The sequence below is a fragment of the Balearica regulorum genome, chromosome 3 (assembly GCF_011004875.1).
Source record: "Balearica regulorum gibbericeps isolate bBalReg1 chromosome 3, bBalReg1.pri, whole genome shotgun sequence".
Lineage (NCBI taxonomy): Eukaryota > Metazoa > Chordata > Aves > Gruiformes > Gruidae > Balearica > Balearica regulorum.
The window spans coordinates 86128662-86146729 of NC_046186.1; the positions used below are offsets into that span (position 1 = coordinate 86128662).

At 37.4% G+C, this 18068-nt stretch overlaps 2 long non-coding RNA genes across 4 annotated transcripts in view; one reads left to right on the top strand and one right to left on the bottom strand.

The window, feature by feature from the left end:
• Positions 1–13264, bottom strand: part of LOC142601050 (uncharacterized) — a 50890-nt gene extending 37626 nt beyond the window's left edge. For 2 of the 3 annotated variants that reach the window (XR_012834613.1, XR_012834612.1), the window contains exon 1: positions 11750–13264. This is a non-coding gene — a long non-coding RNA (uncharacterized LOC142601050). Of the gene's footprint in view, positions 1–11735 lie in introns of all 3 variants that reach the window. The other variant, XR_012834614.1, reaches the window with a different exon arrangement.
• LOC142601049 (uncharacterized) overlaps positions 11077–18068 on the top strand; it is a 133732-nt gene continuing 126740 nt past the window's right edge. The window contains exon 1 of the long non-coding RNA XR_012834609.1: positions 11077–11142. This is a non-coding gene — a long non-coding RNA (uncharacterized LOC142601049). The remainder of the gene's footprint in view (positions 11143–18068) is intronic.

Below are 18068 nucleotides of genomic sequence, written 5' to 3' on the forward strand. Positions count from 1 at the left end.
GTGAACAATGTCTTGGTGTAGGAGGGGTATGGTATCAAAATTATCAGCATAGGAGGGAAGAAAAAGGAGGGAAAAGCTTTCTGAACAGTAGAGGTCATTTTGGATTTGGCTGCAGCAACCCAGGATTTGGTTGTAGCAGTCCAGAAATTAATATATTCTTGTTGCTTTTATGGCTTTCTCATGTGGTTACGCACCTTTGGGCTTGGCAGTGAAAGGGCTGCCTCTCCTGATGTGTTTGCACAGCGAGGTATTAAGTATAGGGGTGATTCCTATGGAAATACTGTATGAGAGGTATTAAGTAGGAATTTTTCTTAATATTACAAATCCTATATAACAGTCTTCTCAATTCAAGAATATTCTAGTAAAGACTGAGGAGTTCCATGCTTAAGGCACGTATTTAAAACTGTTTACATACTCTTTGTGTCAGCAGAATACCTATTCTAGGCATAGAGTGAATTTTCAGATTTTACAAGAACATAAATCAATTTGACATAAATTTAATGACTTCTGTAAGAAACAGATTGGGCACCTCTACTGTGCCCTGTATAGCTTATGTAATACCATAAAATATGCCATTACATCTGTTTAAAATCTGATACTTTATGTATATGCTGCATCTAAATTACTTCTATTATGATTTTTTGATCATCTGTGATCACTTCTTAAAACTAAATATTTGCCTTCACTTTAGACTGAAGAATAATGTTCTGTGGTGAATGACATGAGTTCCTGCCCCATTTGGAGTAGGACCTTCTTCCTCGTTCTCATTCCTGAGTTCAGCTTATGCATCCCAAAGTGCACCGTATGAGAGTACTGTTGATCTCCAGTTCTCTGGAAAGTGGGACTACACGTTTTCTTCCTTCAAATAGGAGACTAGGAAACATTAGGTCAGTAGGACAAAAATGCTTGTCAGGGAGACTTGCCTTGTGTGAAGGATTAGTTTCTGTTCCAATAGCTCTCATTCTCCCCAGACTCCTGTGCTCCAGGCAAAATCTTACTTTTAACAGATGTAAAATTCTGGATTTGGAACATGGCGTATACCTGTGTGAGGTCCTGGTTTAGGGAAGGATTCTTTAATGGCTTCGAAGTAACTGTGTTTAGTGTTACAAATGTACATATGACCTGGAGCAAGGCATTCTAAATGTTTGAGGTACATAGTGTGCCAATAACATGGACAAGACTGAGTTTGGGAAGATTAGAAGGTTTATTCTTTGCATTACTTTAAAAACACTAGGGGTTAATGTGAACTGCCTTACAGCCTGTGTAAAACAGGAATTTAGGATTTTGTTTAGCTTGTTTCAAGTCTAGTATTTCAGGGAGCACCAGGGTTTGTTTTTTAAGAGAACATCCAGTTAAAGTACTTGAAGTGAAGGAGCAATCATTGCAACACTTGTAATAGCACAAGCACTCCAATGATGGATTTGCTTTTTAGTTTAAGTGTAGCTTGTCTTTTATCCATGGGCTTGTCTTATTTTTGTCTGCTGTATTAAAGGAGGTCAGTTCAACAATATTTATCTGTTAGTTACCTCATTTGAGAAAAAACAAAAATTAAAGGAGTGACTAAATGTATTTCTCTTAAGCTCATACTAATTGGATTTAATTATAATATTGGTTTCTCCAAAATGATTATTATCTTTTCTCATTAACAATTTCTGTTAGTACTCAGCAGAACTCACTATTAAACTCTGAGTGAGAGAGCTTCCAGAAATATAGTGGAATTTACCACTTTGAAGCCAAATGAATTTTAATTCTGGCAGTTCTTTACAGCTGGAAGTGGATCAGAAGCTCTTGTCTGGCCACCTCACTCACTGCCAGAAGGTGTCAGTACCACCATAGTAGCAAGAGAAAGAGACATGGCTTAGATCTTACCATATTTTGTAGGCTTTTTTGTTTGTTTTAGTTGGTTGGTATTTGTTTATTTAAAATAAACTACTTATCTTGGTAGTAACAAAAAAAAAAAACTGTGCAGCTTGCCCCTTGCTCCCAAAGTAAACTTCTATGCCAATTCAGAGCTGGTCACAAATGAGATTAATTAAATAAATAATTTTACACAGACCTCTAAACTCCTTGGCTGTCTACAGCAGAGAAGTTTCCTACTGTCTCATTTTTAAGCTAAACTTTTGAAAAATGGAAAAAAAAATATTACCACATTCTTACCAATTAGCACTCTCCAAACAATAATTTTAAAATGCTGTCAAGTGAGAGGAAAACAGAGTTGTATTGCATTGAAAATGCATGTGATGTGTTATTCTGTTTAACAGAGCTTTTAAACTTAAGGCCAATAAGACTGCTTCCTAGAAACTTAAAAATCCTGATGATATATTTTTAATTTCTGCACTGCTTGCAGTTAACTGTTACAGCACTATGGTAGTTTTTTAAAAAAAAAAAAAAAACAATTACCCTTCCTGTTCCCTGTATTTGAAAAGCCTTCTTGTTTAATCTTGTTTTTAGAGAAGGAGGTACGTAAAAGCTTTTTTTTTTTTCTGATACTCTAAAGTAAAAGAACTGCAAGTAGTAAATAGAAAATAAATTACATATTAACAATGTTTCATAGTTACTTAACCAAGTTATCAAGAATTGCATTGGCTAGGGCATTTTTCACATGTTTACTCCAGATGTTTACTGCTTCTCTTCAAGCTGGATAAATTGGAATCGTTTTGTGTACCAAAATATTTACATCACTGCTATGTCTGTAGAAGTCCATTGGAATTCCTCCTTTCTGCAGTCACCTAAGCTACCTCGGGCAAACTTCTTAATTTCCCCACTCTTTGCTTTGCAGTTTGTGTAACGAGAATGAGAAATGGTCCAGTCCTACTCTCTAAGGATAAGTCTGCAGAGATTTGAAGAATGCTTGTGTCTAGAAACACACAAAGGATTTGAGGCATATTCCAAATCCTAGCCTAATTAGTTACTTGTTTGTAACTCTCTATTATATGGAGCCTAAATTTGTTATCCAAAAGTGACCCAGTTTTGAATTGCAATGAAGTGTTATTCTGGTAGATGAGTTGAAGGCATGCAAAAACCAGAATTTAAACTGTCCTTGTCCACGCGTTTTTTCTGATGTATCTAGTTCAAAGAGAAGCTTCAATAATCAGGATGGATACATATGAAATTTACTAAAATACAATCATGCAGCTGGGAGAGTACCAGTTCAAGACTAATGCAAAGAAAAAAATAAAAATTACATTAAGGTTAAGGACTTGCTTAAAGGCTTCTTTAGACTAATGGCAGTATTTCCTACTTAACCAGTACTATGTTGCCGTAAAGTCAAGTGGTAGACAGGGGAGATTCTGCTCTATTGTACTTGGACTGACACTTAATTCTCCTGTTTACTTCTGCATGCAAGTGCTCAAACAGAATGCATTTGGAATACTGCTACTCAGCCAAGAACCAGCATGTCAGGGAGGTTCAGCATCTTCTAGATTTGATTCCCTACAATTCGTTCAGTCGGAGATTGTACATACATTTATTGTGTAATGATCATTTAGTTAGTGATTGTGATTCTTTATAGCCGGGGGGGAGGGGGAGATGTTTATCTCGTATTTATACCCATCAGACAAAGAGGGAACTATTCTCAACCTAAATAAATACACTTCCAGTGTGTAGAGTTGTTAGTGCCTTGATTCTGGGTATCAAGAATGCAGTACCAACTTCGTAACTTGGTTAATTGGCATTGTTGTCAAACCTGGAACTGCTGAAACAGTTCTTGCTATATAGGGGCTGTTAATAGCAGCTACAAATACTAAAATTTAGTACAGAAAGTAATGTTACTGAAAATCCAGACCATAGCTGTCTTGTTCATTATTCTCTTGTTCAGAATTTATGACCTAACTGGGAAAAATGCCTGTCACAGAAACCATTCATGTGACACAAATAGAAATAGCTTTAAGTAGAATAGTTGGCAAATGTGCATTCAGCAAGTAATTGTTTCTCCAAGGCATTCTGTGAATGCATGTGAAGGTGGATGTTTTGAGGTCAATTAGCAGCCATGTTTATATCATTAGCATTTTTTCAACAATTAGCTGGTTTGGCTAAACTAAATACAATTTTAATTAGTTCACCTCTTAGCTTTTTTCTCTGTTCAAGACCATTTAAAATTAGTTAATGCTAACTTGAGTATATTAAAACCATTTTTTATTAGCAAACACAAGACCCTCAATGTTCACCTGAATTACAATGGACACTTTTAAAAAAACTTTTTAACTAGAACTAAATAAGTATTGATTTAGAAGCTGTTTCTAGAGTAAATATAGAGAACACTGATTTCTGACATTATGATTACTAAGTATAAGAAACCATTGAACATTTTTTGTTTGGTTGGGTTTTTTACAAGGTAATCAGTATAAAACATAATTTAAACCCCCTGTTCTCCTGATGTGGAGTTGCTAAGCAAAGTAGAGATTGGTTAATGGTCTAAAACGTTGATCAAAACTAAGCTGGATAATCCTGTGTCTAATATTATATGAATGTTCAGAGACTTAAAATAAGCTAATATTTGTATTGGCTTAAAAATCTAGTTCTTGGAGGTCAGTCACAGTGAGAACATCCATCTTCTTACTAAACTATAAAAAATGATACAATTTTGGAGGCTTCTGTGGTTTGTCTTATTTTTCTTGGTTTCCTGTGTCTGGCATGCATTTTGCCAGTGCCAGAGTCCTGAAATTATATCACCCATAACTTACCACTGGAAGATGTGTGCTCACGGGAAGCTGAACTCTGTTGTCTTCTGGTTTTACCACTTTCTGACAGACTTCTTGCAGATCTGAGACCAGAACTTGGTCTTGGTGGGACGATTACAACTTCCGTTTTTAAAATACAGAGAGGCTTATATATGTAAAGAGCAGAGGACATTTTCAGTCTTTCAGAAATATGCCACCAAGGGAATGTTCTGGGTTCTTGGACTGCAGTGAAGTACATGTACTTAGTTGCAATGTACACTACTGGATGTAACACATTAATTTCAATATAATACAGATAAAACAAGGGCATGGTTAAAAATATTTAGAATTGTATCTTCTACCCTTCAGGGCCTATCATCAGAGCTGCCTGCTATCAGGGAGTGTTGAGAGGGGAAGTACAATTTGATTCTGTTACCATCCCACCCACCCCAAATCCACTGCACAATGACCACATTAAAAAAAAGCTTTTTTAAAAAAATGTTTTTTATTCTCAAGCCATAAGATGGCAGATGGTGATATGGGTCTGTCTCCTCTGTTAAGACTGACTGTCATATTCAGTCTTTCTGATCAGGCCACCTTATCACCAGCACCTCAAGAGGTTTTCCTCTGATGTTTTAAGCACTGTCAAGATGCAGGAAGGAAGAGGAGGCCAGGGCTAACTTCAGTGGATCAAACCATGCAATCCCTGCAATGGTATCATGACTTTTCTGGGCTACTCCTCTTATGTAGTCAAGGATGAGAAATAAGTGAAAGAAAGCAATGAACAGCACCATTGTGAATAAACTCTTTTGTGGTAGACAATGGAAAGGTTCTACCTACAATTTTAGAAAACCAGATGTCTGTGGATCTGAAGCTAATTTTTTCCCCTGTGAATGAATAGGGTTCTTCACAAAGCTTGTGTCAAACCTTTACTGCACTCCAACCTCCTCACATTATCTAATGTTTATTATGTTGTTGAGTTTCTTGCCGTTTAGTCCCATTTTTGTGTACTTCAATGACAGATGGTCTTAATTTGCCTAAAACTACATTATTTTTCACAGCAGCCCAATATTACCTTGTGGCTTGATGCCTCATGCTCACACCCTGCCCCAACCCCTCATCTTCTTTCTTTTGGAAATCTGCTGAGCATCTCTTGTCCAAGGTAGCAGGGTTAAATGATATAAAAAGCTATAAATGGAACAACCCGAGTTTCTAGTTCTGTGAGAGATGGTACTTTTCGGGACTAGGTCTAAGCAGTTTCAGGTTCAAAATACAATTAATTGTATTTTGAGCAAATTAATTGTTTCAGAATGTATTATGTTGCATGTTGTTTGCTAATTCAACTTACCCATTCTAATGATCAAGTAGTCTCTTTGTTTTCTGTGTTCCAGGATAAATGAGCTACACTCTCTGCCTTTTCCATCCCTTTAAATTTAGTGTAGAGCAGTATCAAGATGAGACAATATCATGGTTTAACCTGCCAGGCAGCTGAAAAAAACCACACAGCTGTTTGCTCACTCCACCCCCTCCCCCATAATGGCATGGAGGAAAGAATCAAAAATGGGGGTGCAGGGGGGAAGGTAAAACTCGTGGGATGAGATAAAGACAGTTTACTAGGACAAAAAAGGAAGATAATGATAAAAGAATATACAAAACAAGTGATGCACAGCACCATTGCTCACCACCCAGAGCCAATGCTCACCTAGTTCCTGAGCCACCCTACCTCCTGGCCAACCTCCCAGTTATATACTGAGCATGATGTCATATGGTATGGAATATCCCTGTGGCCAATTTGGGTCAACTGTCCTGGCTGTGTCCCCTCTCAGCTTATTGTGTGCCCCCTGCCCTCTCATTGGCAAGGCAGTGCGAGAAGTTGAAAAGTCCTTGACTGCTTGGCAACAGCTAAAAACATCAGTGTGTTATCAACATTATTCTCATCCTAAATCAAAATCACAGCACTATACCAGCTGCTAGGAAGAAAATTAATAACTCTATCATCTCAGCCAAAACCAGGACAGAAAAGAATTTGAATGGAACAGAGTATATGTGACCTTTCTTCCACAGGGAAGGTGGGTGTCCAGGATCCTGAATAAGTTTGCAGGCTCGTGCTGCTGCTAGAATTGCAGGGGAAATGAATGTGACTCCAAATTAACTAACTCTAAGTTAGGGATCATTGTAGTTGTCCCGGTCAGTGCTGCATGAGTAGCCTTCTACTGTGTAACTCTTACTAAAATGTGCTCTTCCACAGCCAGCTGTCTTCTAGGAAGAGATTTAAACCATATGGAATTTTAATTACACAAATCTGTAATTTCTAGAGAAAATTAATTCCTGACACAAGCTAGTGATTAAAAACTTGTGCTCAGGTTTGGGGAGATGGTACAATCACGTTTGGCTGAGAGGTACAGAATACAAATCAAGGCGTGACTGGAGCTAAGCTGTGGTGTGCTCTGTCTGGTTCATTCACAACTTTGGTCTGAATTTGCTGATGCTGCATTACTGAATGCAGACTGTCTCACACACATACAATTTCAAGTGTGTTATATAACTGAAAATAGTTGGAGTTAACTGAGGAAAAAAAAAACCCCAAACCCAAAAAACTATTAACTTAAGTCCACATTAAAACTCCATACCTACAAATGGATTTGTGGGAACAGATGAGGCCGGCTTAACGGCAGCCCTGTATGGCCAGCCTTGTCTCTGTTGAGGATTAAGACCCTTTATCCCTCATCGTATTCAGATGCATAAAGGATAGCAACAAAGTAGGGAACAAACTATTACTTATGTTGATGGGCATAAAATAAAAAGCAGTGGTTTTAAGCTGCAACAAGAAAAATTTGCATTAGGCAATAGAAAAAGTTGTTTGAGAATGCACAAGCTTTCTCAGTGAGCATCCTCCAGCAATTGTTAGCAGATAGAGTCCCATATCTGCGACATTTTCTGCGTGACTTCCAGTGATTGCCTCTAGCTCTATGGTATTCAACTGTGAAAGTCTGAAGTATTTCAAATACAAATAAGGAAATAGATGTGAATAAAAACTTGTATTATTAACTCCTCCATTCTTGAAATGTTGCATGTCACACTGCTCAAATATTTTCCAGAGGTCAAACATCTATTACAGTTGGTACTGGTCAAACAAGAAACAAATTCAGCATGTTGGGCTAGTGTTGTTAACCACCTATGTCGATTCACAGAAGCCAGTGAGTCTCAAGCGAAATAGAACTTTCTCAGCCATCTAGTCTCACAGTCTCATAGTGCTTATTACAGCTGTATGACTTTACATGGGAAAATAAAAGTGGGACTGCAGGTCAAATCTTGTTCTTCTCTGAATAAGCTAGAATAAGTATATTTGAAATTATTATTCCACTTTTATATCAGCACTAGTAAGCAAGTCTACTACTTGAAAGAAAAGAATGAATGAAATAGCTGTGGAGTTCAATAGGCAGTGGTTTATGCCTTGAAGACAATGACATCAGTGAGCTAACTTCAAGGTTGGGTAAATAAGATTAGAATAATAATCTATACCCTTGGAAATTACAGAAATCTTCAGTGGACTGTACTGAAGACATACCAAACAATCATTCATTTTGGGGAAATTGCTGCTGCAGACTTTTGTAACTTTTTCCAGAACATTCACAAAATTCCTTTTCTCCACTTGTCAATGCTGGCTTAAAAAGCAGATTAGAAGCAAAAGAAATTGTAATTTATTTATATATTAAAACATCAAAATGGGGCTAGGGCAAAGAAGGGAATCCGTCCATGTTATTTTTGCTGAGGAAATACCAGAATGGCAGCCAAATCAAAAAAGTTTATCTATACTTGTCTTAAAACTTTGACCACCATAACTTATCTGTTACCCAAAGCTTTTATGTATTTTAAACCATTGTTTAACAAAATAAACTGAGAGTATGTAAAAGTTGCACTGGTACAAATATGGTGGTATTTATCTGGTTGTTATTGATTCAGCTAAGCACTACCAGTGGATGTGCTTTTATTATTTTTTTCTTCTTCTTTAAAGCCAATTGAAATTTGGCTTAAAAGTACTGACCAGAACATAGGAGCGTAAATTTTTTGCACCTCTGAAGCTAATAATGTCTCAAAATTAAAGTGGGTATAATCCACTTTAACATGACGATAACTGACAAAGTCTCTTGGTCTTTCTCTATTGTCAGACAGACAGAAAATTCTCCAACAATAAACAGGAAAAAAAAAAGTTTGCTTTGGAATGAAAGTAAGAATGTTTTTTCTGAAATAGCTCATGAAAGACAAGGTGACACGTGAGAGTTAAGTCACTTGCTCATGCCATGCAAGAAATCTGTGGAAGAATAAGGAGTAAGTTATCTATGATTAGGACATTTTTATTGCTGTTCTACATCCTTCCCACCTTCTCTCACATCAGGAAATAATCCTCAAGTTTTGGTAGCAAAACCCATTAAGATCTGTCCCAAATCCTCTTTGTAAAATATTATGCAATTTAAGGCAACACAATAAAGCAATAGTAGGGTTGGGGTTTTTTTAATCAATTATTAGAATAAATATTTACATTATCCTCTATAGACCATTAACTATTTTTGGTAAACCAAATATAAACAGTAAACAACAAATTGCTACCTATAAGGTCTTAGAGCTAATGGTGAAATCCAGGTTAACAATAATGCAATTTACTTTAATGAAACTGTTTCAGCTTAAAGCTACATAATGGTAACAAGGCTTTATACTTTGTAACAGTGTGCATCTCTAGAAGGTATGGATGCTCTGGTGTTCCTTGGAGGCAAAGCTCTTCTCAAGTTCAACTCACTACCTGTATGTAGAAAGCTAGGTAACATTTGTTGCTATTTTAATAAAACACAAAATAGGACAGTTGCCATCTGTCTCTGAAAACAGTGTGTGCCTGCTACAGGATCTGTAAGTAAGGGACCATTTCGTACAGTAAATCAGAGGTAACTTCTGCTTTACTAGCATGCTCTGTAATAAAGTAAAACAAATGTTTACAACTTTCTGGCCTTAAGACCCTGATCACAAAACTATACCTGAGCCCAGCTTTCACAAGGAAAGATTCGCTCCAAATAATATACATTTTTCAGTTTAATAAATAAAGAAGCTCCCTGTACTTACCAAGTATTACCAAATTTAAGCAAAATACAGTGATCCTGGAGTACAAATGTTCTACACAAGGTGTGTAAAGTAAGTAATTCTCTCCTTGACACTGGAGAGTGTCAAGGAGTACTGTTTTGGGCACCATACTTCAAAAAAAATGTAGACACACTGGAGACAATCCAGAAGGGAGTAGAAAGAATGAGCAACAGTCTAAAGGGAGCATGAGGGAGGATGGAAGGGATTGGCATTGTTTAGTCTAGGGAAGAGAAGACAAGGAAAGATGGGATGGCAGCCCATAACCATGAACAATGTTTCTGCAAAGCAGAAAATACAAACTATAGATGGGAAAAGAAGTAATAAAAAAACCCCTACAGTGCTGCTAAAAGTAACTTTCCTCGAATAGATTGGTTAAGGGTTTAGTAAAGTTTTCTGGCTACATTCGTTTTCAGTTTAAAAATTAAATGCCAATATCTGGCAAAGATGTGACATGCAAGGAACTCTATATGAAATGTAACTTCTAGGCCCATTCTGAAAACTTAACAGTAAACTCTCGGATCTCTTGAAGATTTTATATTAAACAAATGTCTGCAGTAGGTCATGCGCCCTTGGGGTGATAGGATGGTAGCTGCTGAATGCAACTGAGATGAAGTTGAACATCTTCAGCGTCAACATTATAAATAGCAGCACCCTATTTTCGTTTAGGTTTTCATTTCATTATTCAAACTGGCAAGAAAATATCATAGGTTGTAATGGTTCAATCCCAACTTTTCATTGAATTTTGTCTTTATATGGGCCACTGAAGAGAAGCATGAGTTTTGATCACAGTCATGGTTGCTAATTCTGTATAAGATCTGGGCGTCTTTCTATTCCTAGTCTATTAATATTTCCAGAATTGAAATGTGCCTTTCAAACCTGTGGTTCTAAATATTGCTGTGCTTAATGAGGAAACTGATTTTTCCTCTTTATATCAATCTTCTTTAAGTAATTTTGACTGTTTTGAAGCTGAGTTTTCAGCCCTATCTTCCTGCTCCATTCCTACTCCTTTCTAGAGATCTAAGGAATAAATTCACTGAAGAGTACCCACTGTAGCTATAAACAAGCTATAAGCAATCCAGGAGTTTACATGCAAATATGCACCTTAAAAATACATAAAGATTAAAGGACATTTTAGACTTAGATCATCCTGAACTGAAACTTGGAACTTTACACTGCCCATGTGGGGAGGAGTTCATGGTATTTGTATTACTCACATTTTCTTCGTGCTTCTAGAGACCTGATATCTAGGAAGAGACCATATACCAGTGATTCACAAATACACTTAGTAAGAAAAGATGAACACAAGCTGGGCTTCCCTATTCAGAGTACTACTAGAAATCATCAGACATAGCAGGTACAATCATACTTTACCTAATGTTTTATATTATGCCATACCTTCTTATTTTCTTAAGGATGCAAGTTTTCTGGAGTATTTACCTGCTTGACAGAATACAGTAACTGTGGCATGTACAATTGTAGTGAGAGTAACTTCTGAGTTCAAATCAGCTCTAGCTTTTACAGCTTTCAGTAGCAGATCTCAAAGCAACAGAGGTCAGCAGTGCTGTCCTCATTTAAAAAACAAACAAATAAATAAACAAACAAACAAAAAAACCCCCAAAACCAACAACAACAAACAAACAAACCAAAAAACCAAACCAAACAAACCAGAAACTGTAAGATTGGGGCTGGCAGGATTAGCCACTGTTCTCCTGTTAACCAGTGACAGAGTCAAAAATAGCACTTAGGTACCTTGACTCCCAATCCTGCACTGTAACAAAGAGACAGCGTTCCTGAAATCACCTGAAAGTACCTTGAAAATTATATCAGCAATGAAACCTGGCTATAAGACTGTTAATGGGACCCTCTGCAACGGATCACAGATGATCAGAAAGGAATGGTATAAACTTATAAGCCCCCGAACTTCAATTCATGAGGATGACTATGAACCTACCATTACTCACCTTTTAGGAGGTCTAGGAACACCATTGCCTCTCTTGGTGTATTTTAGGTTCTGCACCAGGAAAGGTAAAAAGAGGGGGATCAAATAATAGAGACGTGTGAAAGGAAGCAGGAGGGATGTCCAAACAATTGAAACTCACCTCAGCCCTAATTCCGGGAACAAACATTCATCTCTTTCATTACCCCTCTCTCCTGGCCCTGAAAGTTCTGCTTGCATATAGCTTTGAGTGATAAAAAAATATTCTTGGAAAACAGTTGCATTTCAGCAGGAGACCAAAGATGCATGTTTATTCTGTACAATACTAAATGAATGGATGACACACAAGAATGCATCAGTCCAGTGAGTTATATGTCTAAGCCTCCATTGTCTGGAGTATAACTTAAAAAACTGCCTCTGCACTGGAGTTTGTACCTGATGCTATCCTAATACGGCTGTGGTTGAGATTGTCTGAACATTCCTCAGCTGCGCCTGCAGGAGAAGGAATGCAAAAATGCTAAACCTCCCACATTTATATCTGTTGTGAAATACTAGCACATTCTGGCAATCAGCATTAATACTTGATTTGGTTTTGTGGGATTCTTATTTAAATGCCACTAATTTAAGTTTGGAAAAATTCAGTCTCCCACACGTGATACAGATTTCACATGTGAATGTATATGTGTCTGTATGTGTGTTGGAGATGAAGAGGTTGAAATAGCCTTAGGATTCTTCTATAATTCTTAAATACCTGTGGGTCAACCTCTAAATACTGCATACTAATAATTAACTTCAGTGCTGCATTCCTCGACAACTACATGGGTATGTAGATACAAAAAGAGTTGATTTCCAATGGTTTCTGTAATGCCGCTGAAGTCACTCATTCTGAAGTTTAAACATCAAGAAAAATACTATAACTTAATTAAAAAGAAAACAAAGATGACTTCTGAAGTGATGTAATGCAGTGTATATTCATGTATGTGATAAACTATTTCAAAGAATTACTAGCCAGTGAGATCACTCAATTGGCTCCTTTTGTGCTTTTCCAAAAATAGATCTGGAAATAGATGTGCATTGAGAAGTCTATTCCAGTTGTGCTGCAGGAGAATCCATTACTTATCATAGATCTCTTCTGAAAAAACTAACTTCCCCCCCGCCCCGGACAGATTAAATATTTGGAGTTCAGAACTGTGGGAAAACAGGCATCAGAGCACCAGCTGTTCTTTAATCCAGGGACTGGCCTGTATCCTGAGCAGTTGCAGCACCTGCGAACTTCAAATGTCGTTCAAACCTACCTTAGCTCTTCCCATCAGGCTTGCCTAGAACCTGACTTGACTGGACCAGAGATTCAGGTTCACAAAGTGTCTGTTGCAGCTAGTGTGAGGCAAAATAATCCCTGAAAAGCATGGTAAGAATGACAGATTATTGGGGGGGTCTTTTTTGTTTGCATGTGGCCCACTGAAAGTGGACCCATTTTGCTGGAAAATTGTTAAATCTGGCAGATTTGTTTTCAGTCAGAAACATTTCTTTTTTTTTTTTCTTTTTTTTCTTTTCCTTAGTGACTACATTTTTTTCAACATAGGATTTTATTTATGCTGTGTAACCAAGTTAATGTTCTTATTACCCTGCTGCATATCCCACAACACCTTTGCAGGAGGGATGATTCATCGTAACAGGCTTAGCTAGTGAAACTCTTTAAATAACTATATGTGAAACATACGGTTCAAGACAGAAAACATTTTGAGAGTGGAGTAAGGCCAGGAATAGCAGCTGTCACTAATACAGTATAGTGAGATTTGACGTCTCATAGAGGGCAAACTAAAGTAAACTTTAATCTTCAAGAATCTTTGAGTTTACAGACCAGTTGAGAAATACAGGGCTACAAAGCATATACTACTTTTAGGTTAAAACTCACTTATCTTTTCTACCATGGCTCCATTAAAACATTTTGCTTTGTAAGTAGGGCAAAGTTTCCATGTGTAGGCAGACAGAGACAGTTGGGAGTTATCAGAAGATTAAGAAAAGAGGAAAGCTGAGGTGTGTGACAGCAGATCAGCTTCAGGACTCAGAGGGGCAGGGAGGGTGTTCCGCTGATACATTGCGGGGGCTTAGGTTGAAAGTCAGAGCAGGTGAGACTGGTGTTTGTTCTAGTCTAACTAGTTCAAGATTCTGTGCCCCTCGCTCCCCTTTGAGGAATCCAGTGCCATCAGGGAGGGTTATGTGTTTGAAAGAAGCAAGAATATTATGAAAACTGTAGGTAGGAACAAAACAGATGTTAAGGTGAACATGTGAGGAATTACAGTTGTAGTTGAAGAGAGTTTGTATCTATCAGAGTGATAGATCAGAACTTCAGAGGAGAAGCTATATTTCAGAGGCTTTTTTCTTCTGGTTCCACTTGTTCAACATGATAATTCTCCCTACAGTATTCCATTTTGTGTATCTTCTAAATGACAGTATCTGTAAGATAACCAGACTAGCTGAGTGGTCTTTTCTAGGGATGCAAGAGACACTCTTGCATCATGGGCATCAAAGCATAGTATCTGTCTTTTAATCCCTTAGTCTTCCTTCTGTGAAAGGATGAGGTTAATGCTTCTCTATTTCAGCTGATGGTGCTGTGGCTTGTGAGGAGTTCATGCAATGCAACATTGCCACACTGAAACTGTCAGAGAAAAAGGAACAGAGCATATGATTGCGGCTATGTGTGGACTTAAGTTTAAAAGGTGATAAGGAGCATGGCAGTAATAAGACCATGGAGACAGTATTGTCATGAATGGAAAAAGACTATATTCTCCCTTGGACAGTTTATATTTGCTAGTTTTGTCTGAAAGAGAAATCATCTTACACAAAAGTAACATGTTTTGGTTTTTTGTATGAAATCAACACTTGGACCATCTTTCACATTTAGGAGAAATTTCTTCACTGAAAGGGTGGTCAGACAGTGGAACAGGCTCCCCAGACAGGTGGTAGAGTCACTATCCCTGGAGGTGTTCAAAAAGCGTATAGACATGGCACTTCAGGACATGGTCTAGTAGACATGGTAGTGTTGGCTTGACGGTTGGACTTCATGATTCTAGATGTTTTTTCCAACCTTAAAGATTCTATGATTCGAGCAGCCACAGGCTGTTAAGTAGGAAAAACATAGAATATCTCCCTTCAATTTGTCTGTCCAACCCATGTATTTTTCCATGCCATGTCAGTCCTGGTCTCTGGAGCTGGCACGGGAAAACAGAAATGTTAAATGACATATGTTCAGTTCTGGATGACCCCAAGGCCATCCTAAAACTTGAGGACAAACCATTCTTTGATTTCCCTCTTAGCTTTCAGATGTGGGTGTGTCTGGGCTGTAGGAGAGTGATAGTCTCTCCTGGGGCCATGACTGGAGAGAATACCAGATCACATCTCAGATTATACCAACAGGATGCAAATGGTGGACCTGTCTGATGCAGCTAGCTGTGTACTTGAACCCTTTCTGCTCTTTGACATTATATTTTAATGTTGCGTGTTGGCTCAAGAAAGGTAATGAAAGATACCATTAAAACTACAGTGGATAGAGAGACCTTTATCAAAACAAGCAATTCAAGAATCTAAATAAATACAATAAAGCTCTGTATTTATTTTAATTTTCCTTTTTTTTCCTCCCTTCTTCCATTTCCTACTTCCCTATTCTTCTTGCTAGTTTTCACATGGATGTAAACATAATACAAGGTCTTCAACAGTTATCTTCATGTTATCTTACCGTAGAACAGCTGTAAGACTTTATTAACACTGAGGGTTTGAACTAAAGATCACTTTTCAAAAAACATCAGATCCTGATTTAAAAATTCCTAGAGAGAGAAAATTCAGTGTTACTTTGAATAGATTGTTCCTGTGTTCATGACCTTCACCAAACAAAAAAAAAAAATCTCTATGTATAGTCTTGCTTCATTTAGTTCTAATACCTACTTACTGGACTCTGCCATATGTCTATCTGCTGGACTGAAGAACCAGTTATCAATGCTTCCTGCCTAAATTATTAAGGATTTAAAAAGAGTGGTTTAGCCATCTATTATCCATGTCCTAAGTAAGGGAAATAATTAGAGTTCCTTGAATATCTCTCTCTATGGTTTTTTGGGTTTTCTTTCCCACCACTTGAATCATTCTCTAGGCAATTCTCTGAAGTTCCTCCAAGCTGCAACATCAGTCCTGAATTGTATTCATTAGACTGGACACAGCAGCAGTCATTCCAGTGCCAGGTGCAGAAGTAAGATTAAAATTATTTTGCTGGTACACATGTCCAAAGATTATATTAGCCTTTTTTGATGATTGGTGCCACATGATGACTACCATAATGTGATTATTCTCATGTTCTTCTACAAGACAAGGCCCAGTATCATGTCCTGTAATTATAGCTCTAGTCAGACTTTATATGTTGCTGTTCTGTTACCACTGTATGTGCTCACCTTCACATCACCCAGTAGCAGTGACCTGCCCTTCACTTTTTATCACTGTTCTTTGAGACATCTGCAGGCATTATCAGGGATAAATTTATGGTGGGGAAGATTGATTTGTTTTTCTTCTAGATCATTGGTTAAAATGCTGTGCTAAAAATCACATAGGGCTAGAAACATGGCTATACAGAACTGAATTGGAAGTACAACTACTTGGTGATGATTTCCCAATTTTCAAGAGTTTTTTGAGATCTGCTTATAAGCTAGTACATTTCTCTACTTTCTTTAGTCAAAATGCTGTGTAATACCAAGACAGACATCTGATAGATTAAGTGGAAGTCTTAATATGTTAATACCAATACCCATTTAATCCTAAATTGTTATCTTATTGACTATTCTGATAGACAAGATATATTTTCAGTAAGCATGTGTTAGCATCAATATTGATCTCCTTTGACACTCGGTTAATCAAGTCCTCGATATGCCCTACCATTACTAATGTCAGGCTGGAAGGTATGTGTTTACCTTTGCTAATTCATTTACTCTTTCAAAATTCTGTCACAATATTAGCTTTAAGTTAGTCCTTTCTGAGTTTTCAAGTGTCTTAAGTGATATCAACAATGCTTCTTCTATTGTCCAGCAATGGCAATTGCCATTTGACTGTTGGAAAGTCAGAGCAAACTTAATTCTTCAACTTTACTTCTTTAATAGGAATATAATACTTGCCTTAATTGTAGGATTCACTTGCATGAATATCCAAGTGATCGAAGATATTTCCCCAGTTGTAGGGGCTCTGCTGACCTCGTGGGGACAGCTGTATCATGGACCTGGAGTTTGTCAGGTTAGTTTCAAGTATTAACCCTTTCAGCAGCAGCACAGACTTAAACCACCTCATGCTATTTTGAAACCACACCCATACACTTGCACCACCTCAATTCTTGCACCTTTTGTCATAGGACACAGTCTAAATCTCCGCTCATTGTCACTACTCTCTGAATTCATATACTTCTTGGAGTGTAATGTCTAAACCACACAATATTTCAGCTAAAGCCCCACCATTGTTGAGTACCACAGAAAGATTATTTCACACATCTTGCAGGCTCTACTCCTGTTTAGAAATCCCAGTGTGGTGTTTGCTTTTTTCACAACAGCGTTATAGTGTTGACTCATGCTTAGCTTGTGATTCAGTATATCCCATGGACTCTTTTAAGAAGAAATGCCACCAGCCAGTTGTTTTCCATCCTGTATTTGTGCAGCTGATTATTCCCGTCCAAATGATGTATTCTGCGCTTATCCCTCTTGAATAGTGCCCTGGCAGTGATGAAAGCCCTCTTCACCCTTCCTGTAAAATCTTTGCCAACACTTTTTGTTTCTTATTGCAAAACCCACAAGGTACACAGGACTAACTATTACATGGAATTTTTTTGCCTTTCAATTTATGTCTTTATTTATTTAGAAGGCATTAGGAATAGGGGTGTTAGATGAGCACCAATTCTATGAGCAAATACTTCATATGCAGACAAGGAGATAAGAGAAGAAGCTTCTCAATTTATGTGGTAAACTCCATAAATTCTGATTTGTTTAACCGGAGATTAAACCCAGATGTGAAGCAAACAGTGTTAAGAAGAAAAAGGCAGGAGCTAACATTGATTAAACCTTTGTAAAGTTCCATGACGTCAAGCAGATGATTGAAATTTTAGTCAGGCGAAAGATCTCCAGCACGTATAGATTTCCTTTGTGTTCGTTTGCAATGCAATCATGACTTCTGGTGCAGAGTAATCAAGGAGTTAGTTACAAAGAAAACATCTCTTTCCAATATTTTGTAAAAAATAGCTCTTTTATAAAGTGCTTAGCTCACACTTAATAACCAAAATTAAATAAACAGATTTCAGCAATTTATTCTGGAGCAAAAACTGG